This window comes from Trichosurus vulpecula, chromosome 7 (assembly GCF_011100635.1).
Source record: "Trichosurus vulpecula isolate mTriVul1 chromosome 7, mTriVul1.pri, whole genome shotgun sequence".
In the NCBI taxonomy this organism is placed as follows: Eukaryota; Metazoa; Chordata; class Mammalia; order Diprotodontia; family Phalangeridae; genus Trichosurus; species Trichosurus vulpecula.
Window position 1 is genome coordinate 330,669 of NC_050579.1, and position 15,441 is coordinate 346,109.

The 15,441-nt window shown below is 38.1% G+C and overlaps 1 protein-coding gene across 1 annotated transcript in view; it reads left to right on the forward strand.

The window, feature by feature from the left end:
* Positions 1 to 15,441, forward strand: part of GIGYF2 (GRB10 interacting GYF protein 2) — a 164,257-nt gene that overhangs the window by 27,593 nt on the left and 121,223 nt on the right. Inside the window, exon 2 of the mRNA XM_036766633.1 lies at positions 14,047 to 14,103. The gene's annotated coding sequence lies outside the window, so the exon portion shown is untranslated. The remainder of the gene's footprint in view (positions 1 to 14,046; positions 14,104 to 15,441) is intronic.

Below are 15,441 nucleotides of genomic sequence, written 5' to 3' on the forward strand. Positions count from 1 at the left end.
TCTAGTTAGACCAAGGGCCCAGGTGTAATTCTGTTATGTTAGCATGATTTCAAAAGAAGAATGGAAGATTGTTGTGGAAGAGGAATTTACTAGGAGAAGGGGACAAGGGGGAGGGGAAGAATGGGGAAAATTATAAATCTAGCATGCAAGGCGAGTTTCTACAATGGAGGGGGCAGTGAGATTGGGGGACAGACAACGCTTGCATCTTTCACCTGAACTGGTTCAAAAAGGGAAGAATAAACATACAGACACAATTGAAAGTAGGAGGGAAAAGGAGTTAAGAGAAAGTGTGGTGGGAGAAGAGGCTAGTAGATTTAAGAGAAGCAATGGTCAGAAGCCCATCAGACTCTTAAAGAGGGGACAGGGATAAAAAAGAAAAGGATCAGAAGAAGGGTACAGACAGTTCTTACTTTATATAAATTTGTATTATGTAAATTTGGCAATATAAAGAACTATAAAAGAAATCTGCATTTCAAAAAACCCACCTATGTTAACTTTACTGTACATTATTGTGCTTTCTCTCCACTCCTGCCCATTGACTCTGCATTCCACATATCCCCTTCCCCCAAATACCTTTTAAAAAAAAAAACTCCAAAAAAATGAAAATCCCAGTGAAAGCAGAAGAACGGACACAGGGAGAGACTGCCACTACTACCACCAGATTGGGAGCTTGCTTGAAACTCCCAGCACCAAGAGTGGAGACCTTTGTTCCCCTCTGCCCACCCACCTGCATGTCCAGCTCCTGCATGTCTCTTCTGTCTGTCTTGGCTTGGGTACCATGTTTCTGTCCCTAGTTTCTGTGGTTTGCCTGTCCTCTCCTGTCTGTGTCCATGTCTGTCCCCTGCATGTTCTTCCTCTGGGTTCCTGTCACTCCCCCAAGTGGCTGACCCTGACCCCTGCATGTTCCTCCTTTCTGTTTTTGCTTCTGCATCCTCAGCCCCCAAATGTCCTTGAACTGCATGCTAGCTCTATGAGCCCTTGGCCCCCCCTCCTCTCTCACTCTCTCTCTCCTTTCCCCAGGTCTGTAGGCAAATTTAGATTACATAAAAATGACTTTATATAGAGGTCTGTGAAACAGACCACTTACTTAAAACGAGAACTATTTTTATGGAATGAAGGGAAATACATAGTTAAGAGTAATAACTATGAATGTTAACAGGATGAACTAACCCATAAAATAGAAAACCAAATACCAAAATAGATTAGAAACTAGAATCCAACAATATGTTTATAAGAAACATACTTTAAACAGAACGGTATACTTAGAGTTAAAATAAGGGGCTAGAGGAGAGAGAATTCTGCTTTAGCTGAAATAAAAAAAGCAGTGATGGCAATCATGATCTCAGACAAAACAAAAGCAAACATTATCCCAATTAAAAGAGATGGACAGGAAAACCATACTTTACTAAATATATAGATAATGAATGAATATTAATGCTTATGCACCAAATGGCATAGCATCTGAATTTTAGTCAGTAGGACAGTAGGAAATAGACACTAAAACTGTAATAGTAGGGGACCTCAATTTATTGCTCTCAGACTTAGATAAATGTAATCATAAAATAAGTTGAGTAGCTTATTAGGATTTTAGAAGTTGGATATGATAGACCTTTGGAAAATCTTGAATAAGAATAGAAAGAAGTATGACTATTTCAGGTGTTCGTGGCGCCTTCTATTATGGTATGAAAACCTCACAAATACAGGAAATCAGAAGTATTAAATATATCTTTTTCTAATTAATGTAATAAAAGTTACAATCAGTAAAGTGCCTATGAAGCACAGATTAAAAATTAATTGGTTAAAATGAAAAAAATTTACAAAACAACAATGAAAATTAATTGGAGACTAAACAACTTAATCATAAGGAATGGGTGAGTCAAAGAACAAATGACAGAAACAACCAATAAATTCATAAAAGACAATTACAACAGTAAGACACCATAATAAAATTTGTGGGATGCAGCCAAAGCAGGTATTAAGGGGGAAATTTGTATTTTTAAAAACAAATCAATACAAGAGAGAAAGAGTAGATCAATGAATTGAGCATGTAACAACAACAACAAACCTGTAGAATATCAGCAAGTTAAAAACCCTCGATTAAATACTGAAATAGAAACACTGAAAATCAAAAAAGAGATGAATAGAACTGAAATTTTTTTTAAAAAAATGAGCCAAAAAAGTTAGACAAGCCAGTGGTTAATTTTTTTTTAAAGAAGAAAATCAAATTAACAGTATTAAAATTGAAAAGTTAAATTTACAACCAGTGAAGGGGAAACAAAAGCGATTACTAGGAGCTATTTTGCCCAACTATATTCCAAGAAAACTGACAATCTAAATGAAGTAGATGAATATTTACAAAAATATAAGTTGCCCAGATTAGCAGAAGAGGAAATTGAATACTTAAAAGAACTCTTATCTTAGAAAAATACGTTCAGCAAACTATTAATGTACTTTGGCGGAGGGGGGACCGAAGACCAGATGAATTTACAAGTGAATTTTAAGAAACATTTAAAGAATAATTAATTCCAATGCTACATAAACTTTTAAAAAATAGGGAAAGGGGGTAGAGCCAAGATGACTGATTAGGGGCAACCATCCAGTAGAACTTTTTCAACGTTCCTTGTTAAGCAACTTTAATACCTCAAATAAATTTTGGAGCTGCATAACCAATAAAAGGTCTGGTTGAGGCATTTTTCTGGCCTAAGAAAACTCAAGAGGTTAGTAGGAGAGGTCTGTGACATTGGGGTGGAGTCCTGTTCAGAGTCCACACATGCAGCAACCACAGCAGTAGCTTCGGGAGCTTTCAATCCAGAGTCAGTGAGTGGGTTGGACAACTGGTCATAAGGAGATTACAGAGGACCCTTTGTGGGCACTGGGTTTGGCTGGTGTTGTTTGGCAACCCTGTTGCCCATACACAGTTCTGTGTCACTGTCTCAGGGCAGATAGGAGTGCTGGTGGTTGATTACAAGGCAGCAGGGGTCCTGGTTGTTGCAAGGCAAAGAGGAGCACTAGTATTTGTGGCCACAGGGGATCAGGGGTCTTTCCTTGGTAAGGACCAGAGTTCAGACCAGGAGAGCAGTGACCATTCCTCTCCTAGGATTATACCACCTTGGAATCACCAAAAAAAACCTTGCAGATCCCCAGAACTATTTCTGAAAAGAGCAGCATAAAAAAGCCTGAAGCTTGGGGCAGTGCCTCCCTACCCTCAGGTGAGCAAAGCCCAGCTTTAACATACAGTTCAAATTCAAGAAATAGGCTAAGAAAATGAGCAAAGACCAGAAAAAAAAAATTCAACCCTATAAAGCTACCATGGTGGCTGGGAAGACCAAGACATAAACTCAGAAGAAGACAACAATGTGAAAACAGCTACAAAAAGTCTCAAAGAAAAATGGTAATTGGACCCAAAGCCAACAAGAATTTCTGGAAGAGTTAAAGAAAACAGATAAGAATGGTAGAGGAAAATTGGGAATAGGAATGAGAGTGATGCTAAGAAATGATGAAAAGAGGATTAATTGCTTGGTAAAAGAGGCACAAAAAATACAGAAGAAAATAACAGCTTTAAAAAACAGAATTAACCAAATATGAAAGAGGCACAAAAATCCACTAAAGAGAAGAGCTTCTTAAAAAACAGAATTGGCTAAATGGAAAAAGATATACAAAAATTCGCTGAAGAAAAGAATTCCCTAAGAAGCAGAATTGGTTGAATGTAAAAAGAGGTACAAAAGCTCACTGAAGAAAATGATTCCTTAAAAGTTAGAATCAGGCATTTGGAAGCTAGTAACTCCCTGAAACATCAAGAAACAATAAAACAAAGTCAAAAGAGTGAAAAAAAAATAGAAGATAATGTCAAATATCTTTTTGGAAAAACAGCTGACTTAGAAAATACAGATCAAGGAAAGATTACCTGAAAGCCATGATAAAAACAAAAAAAAAACAGCCTAGATATTATATTTCAAGATATTATAAAAGAAAATTGCCCTGATTAGATGCACAGGATGAAATAGAAATGGAAAGAATTTACCAATTACCTCCTGAAAAAGATCCCCAAGTGAAAACTCCAAGGAATATTATAGCCAAATTCCAGAGCCCTCAATACTTCAAGCATCCAGAAAGAAACAATTCAAATATTGATAGAGCCACAGTCAGGATCAAACAAAATTTAGTGGCATCCATGTTAAAGATGCAGAGGGCTTGGAATATTATATTGCAGAAGGCAAAGGAGCTAGGACTACAACTAAGAATAACCTACCCAGCAAAGCTGAAATATAATCCTTCAGGGGAAAAAATGGATATTTAATGAGCGGACTTCCAAACATTCTTGATGAAAAGACCAGAGCTGAATAGAACATTTGACATCCAAACACAAGAGTTAAGAGAAACAAAAAAAGGTAAACATGAAAGAGTTAATCACAAGGGACTCAGTAAAGTTAAACTATTTACATTGTTATAGGGAAAGATGATATGTGTAACTCTTAAGACCTTTATCATTAAGGCAGCTAAAAGGAATTTACATAGACAGAGGGCATGGGTGTGAATTGATTATGTTGGGATGATCTCACCCAAAAGATGAAGGGCTAAGAGAGATGCAGTGAGAGAAGGAAGAAGGGAGAACTAGAATGGAAATATTTTCTCACCTAAAAGAGGCAGATGAGACGTTTTATAGTGGAGGGGAAAATGGGGGGAGTGGTGGGCAATGCATGAACTTCAGTCTCATCAGAATTGGTTCAAAGAGAGAAGAATGTATATACACTCACTGTTTTGTATAGAAATGTATTTAACATATAGGGAAATAGGGGCGTGGGGGTAAGGGTAAGTGGCAAGGGGATGATAGATAAAAGGGAGGGTGACGTCAGGGAAGCAGTGATTAGAAGTAAAATAGACTTTTGAGGAGGAATGAGATAGAAAGAGAGAGGGGGAGAGAAAGAAATGGGAAAAAATGGGATGGGGGGTAGATACACAGTTATCATAACTGTGATTGTGAATGAGATGAGCTCACCCATAAAACAAAATGGATTAGAAACAAGAATCCAGCAATATGTTGTTTACAAGAGACATTCTTGAAACAGAAAGACACAATTAAGATTAAAGGGTTGGAGCCCTTTTACGTCAAGTTTTGCTGATAAAGGGCTTCATTTCCCAAATATGTACTTTATATAGAACTGAGTCAAATTTATAAAAATAAGACCCATTCCCCAACTGATAAATGGTCAAAGTATTGTAAGAAATGGGAGGAGGAGTTTTGTTTCCACAGAACTAAAGGTGTGCTTCCCTGCCTTGCCCCACCCCAGCTTTAGCAGAGACCAGGCCTCAAGGTCAGTCAGGTGAGAGGTCAGAGGCTTGTACACATGTGCATGCTTTTTGAGAAGGCGGTCTGGGGAATTAGAGAGGCCAAACCCACTTGAACCAGTTCAAGCTTATCTAGTGTCTGGTCTTGGTCAAGAATCCAGGCCTACTGATTTGCATTGTTTGCATATGTTAAAGAGGGAAAGTAGGAGAAGTAAAAGAATATAGTTTAATACAAGGAAAATCTAATTAACTTCACTTTTGCTTCTGTATCCTTATTATCCTATTTATATAAACTATATAACCAAGGAAAACTATGTAAAAAACAAAGATTGTAAACTAACCATGACTCTAGCAGGAGTGGAGGGAATGGTTACCCCTGCTCCTGCAGCTGTATCAGTGTGAGTGTTCCCTTGAGCACTGCACCCGCTCTCCCGGGGAGCGTAATAAAATGCCTTCCTCTGCCCACTCTGGTCCTGAGTTCTTTGGGTGTCAATGGGCAAATCACATGGGTTTTCCTAAGGTCAAGTGAAGGGAAGCAACAGGCAGCGGAAGCTCGCCAGGCTTACTCCTGGATCTTGTCTTGGGGTGTCCTGTGATCCCCACTGCGGTGTTAAGAGGGCTACCACTCTGGATTCCCTTGGGGAACCCTGTGGTCTGCACGGCCTTCTTAAGGGGACATCACATGGGACTTCCGGCCCTGTCTCGGGAGCCTTGTGATCTTACTGCCATCCTAAGGGGCCATCACTTGGGTCTTCCTTAGGGTCTGACCCCTAGGAGGCCCTGTGATCCCCACAGATTAAGGGATGGCTACCACTTGGTCTTCCTCTGGGAGTCCTGTGGTCTGTACAGCCTTCTCTAGGGATTATCACAGGGTTCTTCTTCAGGACTTTGGCCCTGCCTAGGAAGTCCAGTGATCCCCAAAACCACGTTTCTCACAGTATGTAAACAGGCAGTTTTCAGAAGAAGACGTCAAAACTGCATAGAGCCACATGAAAAAAATGCTCTAAATCATGCTTAGAGAAATGCAAATGTAAACAAGTCTGAGGTACTGCCTCACATCTATTAGAAATGACATACTGAAGGGAATGAGGGAAAAGTAGACTAATGAACTTCTGGTAGAGTAGTGAACTGGTCCAACCATTCTGGAGAACAATTTGGAACTATGCCCAAAGAGCTATGAAACTGCATACCCTTTGATCCAGTACTGACCAGTAGTAGGTCTGTACCCCAGAGAAAGCAGAGGAAAGGAAAAGGATGTATATGTACAACAATATTTGTAGCAGCTCTTTTGTGGTGGCAAAAGTCTTGGAAATCAAGGGAATGCTCTCATCAATTGGGGAATGGCTGAATAAGTTGTGGCATGTGATTGTGATAGAGTACTATCTAATTGCTAATCTAATCTAATTGCTGGTAATTAGATGGTGTAGTGGATAGAATGGTGGTGGGTTCTGGAGTCCAGACTCTTCTTTCTGAGTTCAAATCTGGCCTCAGACATTTATTAGCTGTGTGACGTGGGGCAAGTCATTTAACCTGTTTGCCTCAGTTTCCTCATCTGTAAAATGAGCTGGAAAAGGAAATGGCAAATCACTCCAGTATCTTTGCCAAGAAAACCCCAAATGGAGTCATGAGTCAAACACAACTGAAAAAAATGATTCAACAGCAACAACATGGTTGTACTATAAGAAATGACAAAGACATTGGAAAAAAGTAGTTTCAGAGAAACATGGCAAGGATTGTATGAATTGTTGCAAAGTGAAGTCAGAACTGAGAGATCATTATGCGCAGTAACAGCAGTGTTATAATGATGATCAACTGTGAAAGACTTGGTTACCGTGATGAAGACAGTGATCTAAGACAATTCCAAAAGACCCATGATGAAAAAATGCTGTCCACCTCCAGAGAACTGATGAATTCTGAGTAGAAATTGAAATACGATTTTCTCGCTTTTGGGGGGAAATGTTTTGCATGATTTCACATGTATAATTGATATCGTTTTGCTTGCTTTCTTGGTGGGTGTGTGAGGGAGGGAGAGAATTTGGAACCCAAGATTTAAAAGGAATAATGAATTAAGATGTCTTGAAAAACATAATAAATCTCTCATTAAAAATAGCTAAAAAGTTGTCTTACCAGATTCCTTCTATGACACAAATATTTTCTTGATGCCTGAACTGGGGACAATCAAAATAGAGAAAGAAAACTAGACCAGTTGCTCTAATGAACATTGGTGCAGTTTTTAAATAAAATACTACAAAAGAGATTAGAATAGTATATCACAAAGATCATACAGTATGACCAAAATGGATTTATGTCAGAATTGCAGGGCTAGTTCTGTGTTAGGGAAGGTATAAGCATACTTGACTATATAAAAAACAAAAATCGTAAGGTTATTTCAACAGATGCAGAAAAAGCGCATTTAGGGTTATATGTACTACCTATCCTTTTTTAAAAATAAAAACACTAGAAAGCAAAGGAATCAATGTTGCTTTCCCTAAAATGATGAGTATTATCTATCTGTCATTCTTTAAGAGGACCAATAACAACACAAGGGTGATGTCTTGACTTTCGTGTAAATTGGATTTAAGTGAAACCAAGCCGTGCGAAGTGATTGTCTTTATTCTCTTCCAGAGTCATTGAAGTCCAGTGGTAAGACAAAAGACAAGATGACTGGAGGTGGCCCACGATGCAGTGGATGACCTTGTCTTTTTTTAAATTGGATCTTTCCCAGGCCTCAGTTTGTCAGGTGCAATACCCATTCAATGACCCAGGGCTAGGTAAGAATTGAGGCAAAGGATGGCCTAATTTACCATCACAAAAAGGGAAGAGAGGAAAGACCTTCTGAGGTTTTGGCCTGAATAGAAAACAGTTGCTATTGACACTCTTTCTGAGTCATTGAAACCTAAACAGTGAACCATAGAGGCTTGGGCTGGGGGTTATTATTGCTCATTCCAGAAAAGCTGGACTGATTTGGGTTTAAAGGTGGAGTCAAGTAGCTCTATTGGAAACACAAAAGGCTGTTCCAGAGAATCATTCTACTCCTTTAAAACCATTGTTTTTACTTTTTTTTTTTTTAATTTTTAAGCCTGTTTTTTCAGAGCTATATTTCAAGAAATCATAAATGAAAACTGCACAAGACAAGAAGTAAATTGCCCCAGCTTTTAGAAAAAAATCTAGCCCCTAAACCCCAAAATGTCTTTATATATATATATGTACACACATTAGGAAGGCAGAATTTATGATTTCAAAGAGAATCTCATATGTGCCTAAAAGGTCCGGAACCGCAGGATATAAGGAATTCTCTAGGCAGAAGGCAGGAGAACTAAAGCATGTATTTACACTCCACAATAACAAGCCCACAAACCAGCGTCCCCATTTTGATATTTTCATCAAAAGCTTCCAGGCCCAATAAGTCCGCCTTACAAGGGTAATCAGGAGGCCACAGAGAAGCGAGATGGTATAAGGCAAAATCGTATACATGCTTCCCTTCTACGGTAAGAAGATTACCCACTAGCCTCTAGTCAGCTCTGCTACCGGCAGCTCAGCTTCAGCTGTAGGTGTCTCTGGCTCCAACCGGAAAAGGAAAGGAGGAGCTTCAAGCTGTCCTCTCCCCTCTTATAGAGTTTTTGACATCATCAAGCGCCGCCTGAATGACCAGGGCCGATTGGTTCTTGACTCGGCCCCTCCCCCAGCGTAGACCACGTTAACACACCTCCCCTCAGCCAGCGCCACGACTCATCACACAGGAAGCTCTGGTCCTGCCCCGGAAGAGCAAGCCCCAGTGTCCAGGGAAGCTCAACGAGGCGAGCTGAGTCATTCAAAGAAAACAAAGTCCATTCTGGCTACTATATATATATATATATATATATATGGTGGCAAAGCTTATTATTCCTATGGACAGAACACCCACATGTAAGGATATGGCACCCCAAGTGGAGAGAGGACCATGGGGTGAGGGGTTATAGTTGTGTGTGGCTGCAAGAGTGGCAGAACAGTCATCTTTAGCCTCATTTCCCCCCACCTTTCTCCAAGAGAACCTTTCATTCCTGCCATGTTCTTTTTTTCAGAGCTAGTTCTGGGTTTGGCAAGCCCTCAGTTCTTCCAGGGTAGCATGGACCAAGGAGAAGTGTGGTCACAACTGTCCTGGCCTTTGCTCTGGTGTGTGAGTGACCACAAGTACTCTTCTCCTCCTTGACTGTGACTACGGTGCTTGTACCCCATGTATAAAATGTGGATAATAATAGTACCTACCTCCCATAGTCAAATAAATTGGCTGTGGCTGTTGGAGCTCTCTGCTTAATGATGTCCACTGCAGGGGAACCCACCACTACTTTAGTATCTTTAAATAAGTATTTATATAAAACCAACAGCAAACATTATCTGTAATGGCCATATAAGCTAGGAGCCTTTCCAGTGAAATCAGATATAAAGCAAGAATGTCCATTATCATCATTACTATTCAGTATTGTACTATAAATTCTAGCTATAGCAATAAGACAAAGGAAAAGAAATTGAAAGAAATCAGTATAGTCCATGAGTAACCAAAACTTACCACTTTTTACAGATGGTATGATGATTTACTTAGAAAACTATATTCAACTAAAAAACTAATACAGTTGACAGCTTCAGCAAATGATATTATTACGTAAATTCGTTTGGTTCATTTACTGATATTACCAAAGCACTACATTATAGAGCTTAAAAATAAAAAAGCAAAATTCATCTGGATGTACAAAAGGTCAAGAATATCAAGAGAATCAATGGGAAGAAAGATGATAAGGAAGGGGGCCTTGCAATACTTATTCTCAAACTTTACTACAAAGCTGTTATCATCAAACCGTTTGGTACTGGATAAAGAAACAGACAGGTGGAATAGATTTAAGTACATTATATACTGAAGCAAATGAGCATAGTAACTTAGTGTTTGATAAACCCAGAGATCCTCGCGGTTAGAGTAAGAACCCACAATTTGACAAACATGATTGGGAAAAAGGGAAAGTAGTCTTGCTGAAACTATAAACTAGTAACTCATATCGAATGCCAAAATAAGCCCCAAGTGTTTGTATGATTTTGATATAAAGGGTGGTATCATAAGTGGAGCATGGAAGAAATTGCTTGTTAGATAATGGACAGGGGAAGATTCCATGAAGAAATGAGAGAAACAGGTTCATAGTAAACAAAATAAATAATTTTGTTTGCATAAAATTAAAAAGTTTTTCGGCTACAAAACCTATACAACTAAAATTAGAAGAAGGGCAGAAAACTTGGAAAGTCTTTAGCTAATTTCTCTGATTAAAGTCTTATTTCTAAAGTAGAGAGGGAACTAGTCAAATTTACAAGAAGCCATTCCCCAGTTCATAAATGGTCAAAGCATATGAAGAGGCCATTTCCAGAGGCAGAAAACTAAACTATCAATAGCCATATTTAAAAACATGCTCTAAGTCACTAATAATTAGAGAAATGCAAATTGAAACAGTTCCGAGATACTGCCTCATACTCATTATTTTAGCTAAAATTATATAAAAGGAGAATGACCAGTGCTGGAGGAGATGTGGGAAAAGAGATATACTAATGTATTGTTGGAGCTGTGTACTTGTCCAGCCATTCTAGAAAGCAATTTGGAAGTATGCCCCTGAAGGCTGTTAAACTATACTTAACTTTTGACCCAGCAATACCATTATAAGAGGTCTGTACAGCAAAGAAAGAAGAAAAGCGTCAATGTGTACTAAAATGTTTATAGTAATTAACTTTGTATATAATGGCAAAGAATGAGAAATTGAGGGGATGCCTGTCAGTTGGAGAGTGGCTGTCAAGTTGTGGCATATGATTGTGATGAAATACAAATGTACTGTAAGAAATGATGAAGGCACAAAGGAAGATTGGCATGAACTGATGCAAAATGGAATGAGCAGAACTAGAACACCGTATACAGCAACAGCAATAAACACAATGACCTGTGATTCATTGGATTCATGATAAAAAGTGTTCTCCATCTTCAGATGGAAGCATATATTTTTCTCTTTTTTTCTTGCCTTTTGAAAAAAATACGGCTACTCTGGTAATTTGTTTCACAAGACTTTAAAAAAAAAAGACAAAACATTTGTTATGAGTGAGATAATACCCGAACTGGAGTATCAAAGCCTAGGAAAATGTAATTTTAGACTTTTATTAGAAAATGAGACTTTTATTCATAGCTATGCTGAAACTTTTGTAAGATTCCAAGTGATGTTATAAGATCTTAGCAAACTGTAAAAACTCTAAAACATCTACTCAAAAATATTTTGCAGATATTTTACTTGTAGTTGACCTGGAATTCTTGAACTCTGGTGAAGTTGAGGTAGAATTGCTCTAGAACTATAGAAATTCCCAAATGAAGGTAGAGTATTCTAACATGACCTTATACTATGCCATACCTAATGAAAAGTTAAACAGTTGACCCAAGAAATGCTACATATGTATAAATATATATGTGCTTCAGTATCTTGAGAACTCCTGTTTTAAATCTCACTGGAAACCTTTTGGGTTTTAATCAAGGCTAGAGTTGAGAAGGTGGTGTCCAATAGTTTCATGATAAAGAATGAAAGTGTACATGTAAGAAATTTGTGAACTCGGTGCTAAATGAGAGATCGACAAAAAAGGATATGGTGCGAGTTCAAAGTTTTTTGACAGATGTGAAAAGTTGTAATGTTTATTGGCCAAGATATTGTATTGTTTATAGTTTCTCTCTTATGACTAGAGAATGGATTGTAATTAGCATATCAAAACACCTGCACGATCTTTGCTAGTCTCTGTTTACTTTGCAGTTAGATTATTTGTGAAAAAAATGTTTTCTCTTATGTTGATAAATGTTTCTTCTAAAAATGTTAAATTGTAGAATGAGCCCTTGACCTTCTGGTTCCTTGTAATTTGATAGTACCTCTAAGAACCATTGTTAATAATGTTCTTACTAGACATCAGGCCTGCTTGGCATTTAAAACCTGGGGAGGCTACTTTTTAGTACTTATTTAATAACATCCTACTCTTCTTTATGCAGTCCATGCTCTTAGTTCCTCAACCCTTATACTATCCTCCCATATCGCTCTATTCTCTATTCATGGCGAAACTCAGAAAAAAAACCTGCCTTTAATCTTGACCTCTACTTCTTACCACTTTGCAGTCTGCCTTCCAGCCTCATCACTCAAGTTACTGTTCACTCTTCAAAATTACAAGCACCCTTTTATTGCTCAAAGCTGATGGCCATCTCTCAATCCTCAGACTTCTTGACTTGTAGCTGCAGTATTTGACACTGAGGACCTCTCTCATTTTGGGTTTACTTGACATTTTCTGGTCCTTAAATTCTTGTTCCTACCTGTTTGATTTGGTTGAGCCTTTTTCATCTCCTTTGTTCTGTCATCATCCATGTTGCTTCCTATTACCATGTTTATACTCTAGCACAACCTCTTTTTATCTCTCTTTCCATTCCCATTTGGTGACCTCCGCAGCTCCCATGGATTTAATTATTATCCTTGTAGATATCTGCTACATCTATATAGTTAGCCCTTGTTTTTCTCTGGAGCTCCAACAACTCTTTATCTCTATTAGACATTTTGAGTTGGTTGGCTGATGGGCATTTAAAACTCAACATAACCTCTTTGTAAAGTGGCTGCAGGCTCATACATTAACTTTCACTGGTTCTGGAACACCATCTGGCATAGAAAACAGTTCCATTAGAATATATAATTGGGCAGTTGGCTAAAGGACAGCATGGGAGAGTTTAGTGACAGGAAGGGTTTGGTTATAGTTGATGTATATTTCAAAGTGATTTTAATGGTAATGAGGGCATGCCTCTGATTCCCAAGTTAGCAGTGGAATAATGTGTGACCCACCTAGAATACTTCTAAGGGCAGGGAGCAACAACAAGATTGTAGAAAAGAGTATTGCTGAATTTTCGGGTTAGAAGACCTGAGTTCTGCTGTGTAAGTCTAGTGACCAAATTTCTCCTGAAGAAGACATGGGGAATGCACTCTCTGCCCTTCTTTGCAGAAGTAGGGGTTGAGTGGTATAGATAAAAAATGCTCTTAGGTGCCATTGATGTGGCATCTTTTAATTTTTGATACAAGGGATGACTCCATGGGAAGGGGTAGGAGAGAGATTTGGAAATGAAGTTGATGGAGAAACAAAAGAGAATAAATAACACATTAAAAAAAAAACTCACCACAAAACTGTAGATTCTCATACTGATTTTATCCCAGACATTGATCTGGTTGACTTTGGGTAAGCCATTTAACTTTCTTGAGTCTAAGCTTTCTACAGAGTGTTTTTGGTATTTCTTCACTTAACTGTCCTGTAGGCTTTTATGACCTATTGTTATATATTAATAAACGCTAAAGCGTTTTATAAGCATAGGTACTCTATAGATGCAGTGAGAAAATAAACTGAAGATGTTAATTGTATCCATCTTATGGTTGAGCATCAGATGAGATCATATATATTAAGTGACTATATCAATGTCAGCTATTACATGAAGTGTATTATTAGTGGCAGGGGATTTTACACATTTCTGTTTCTTCTTGAACCAGTTGTGAAGAAAGAATGCCTAAAGTGTTGGTTCAGGGAAGTGCGCAACTTTCATCCCCTCTCGATCTCCATGATCCATGTTAGGGAAAGGAGGGGGTGGTGTTTCCATGATTTGAGTTGACCCTTAGGTATTTCCTGTAGTGCAGTCTGGCATTTTTTGAAAGAAATTGTACAGTATTTAATTTTAATTTTTTGAATTTTATTTCTCAGGTGCCAAGCTCCCTGTTATCTGGGCTTGTTCCTGCTTTCAACAGATCCTGAGTAAAGGTACAGCCTACCACAGGAAATGGGTAAAGGATAGATCTGAAGGACTTAGCATAATATTTTTACCTGAAGGTGGGAGTTTTTTAAAAAGCTACTACAAGGGACTATTTGATAGATAATTGAAAAAGTGGACAAAAAGCATTTCTTCCCTATGGTCTTTTCTCAGTGAATCATTTGAAGTTTTCAGTAGTCACCTTAAAAGAAAATTGAATTTTTGTGACTTTGAACATGCTTTTTGAGTATTGTAATCTGACTCAGTTGCAAATTGTGCTAGTTGCATAAATTGTTTTTAAATGATCAGCTTTAAAAGATGGTAAAGTGAATTGATGATGGTGGCAGTTTTAAACAGTCATCAAGTAAAAGCCTATTAGGTAAAGATTCCTGGAAAAATAGATAATAGTAAATATCCCTGTTCATTCACTTACTTAGAATTTTAAAAACTCTGAATTCGTAAATATAAAAAATGAGCACTTTTATAAAACAGAACAAAGAGCAGTGAATATGATATCACATCTCTGTTCCACCCAGGTTGCTTAAATGTGTGTGTATGTGTGTATAGATAAAACTTAGCATGTAATCTTATGCTGTCCTGCTTGTCCTTGTCATTCTGAACTTCTCTTTTTATGTACATTTAAAAACAAATAGTTCAATGACTTTTTTTTTGCCTCAGGATTTTTTAGTCCCACTCTCTTTGCCCTCTCTTCATCCTCATTGGTGAAAAATACAACTCTTGTAATGAATAAGCATAATTAAGCAAATCATGCATACGCTGTCCATGTCTGACAGTGCCTGTCTCTTATTCAGCACCAACAGTCCTCACTTCTGTCTCAGGATGTGCGTTTGTGTAGCACACTTTGTAGATCCTTTGTAGTCCTGGTCAGTTGTATTGATTAGGACTCTTAAGTCTTTCAAAGTTATTTCTCTTTATAACGATCATGCTGTTTTATAAATCGTTCTAGCTTTGCTCACTTCATTCTGTATCATTTCATATAAGTTCTCCCATGTCTTTCTCAAATGATCGCTTATCATTTCTTAGGTCATTAATATACCATTCCATTTACATTCTGTAATTTTTCCCAGCCATTCCCAAATTGATGATCACTCCCTTTAGTTTCCAGTCTTAGCCACAACAAAAAGAGTTGCTATAAATATTTTTGCACGTATAGCGCCTTCCCTTTTTCTTTTATGTTTCAGGGTTGTGGAACCTGCGGCCCTGGGGCCACATGTGGCCTTCTAGGTCCTTGGGTGCGGCATTTTGACTGAGTACAAGTTTTACAGAACGAATCCTTTTATTAAGGGCACTTGTTCTGTGAGGTTAGGATAAAGTCAAAGGGGGCTGCA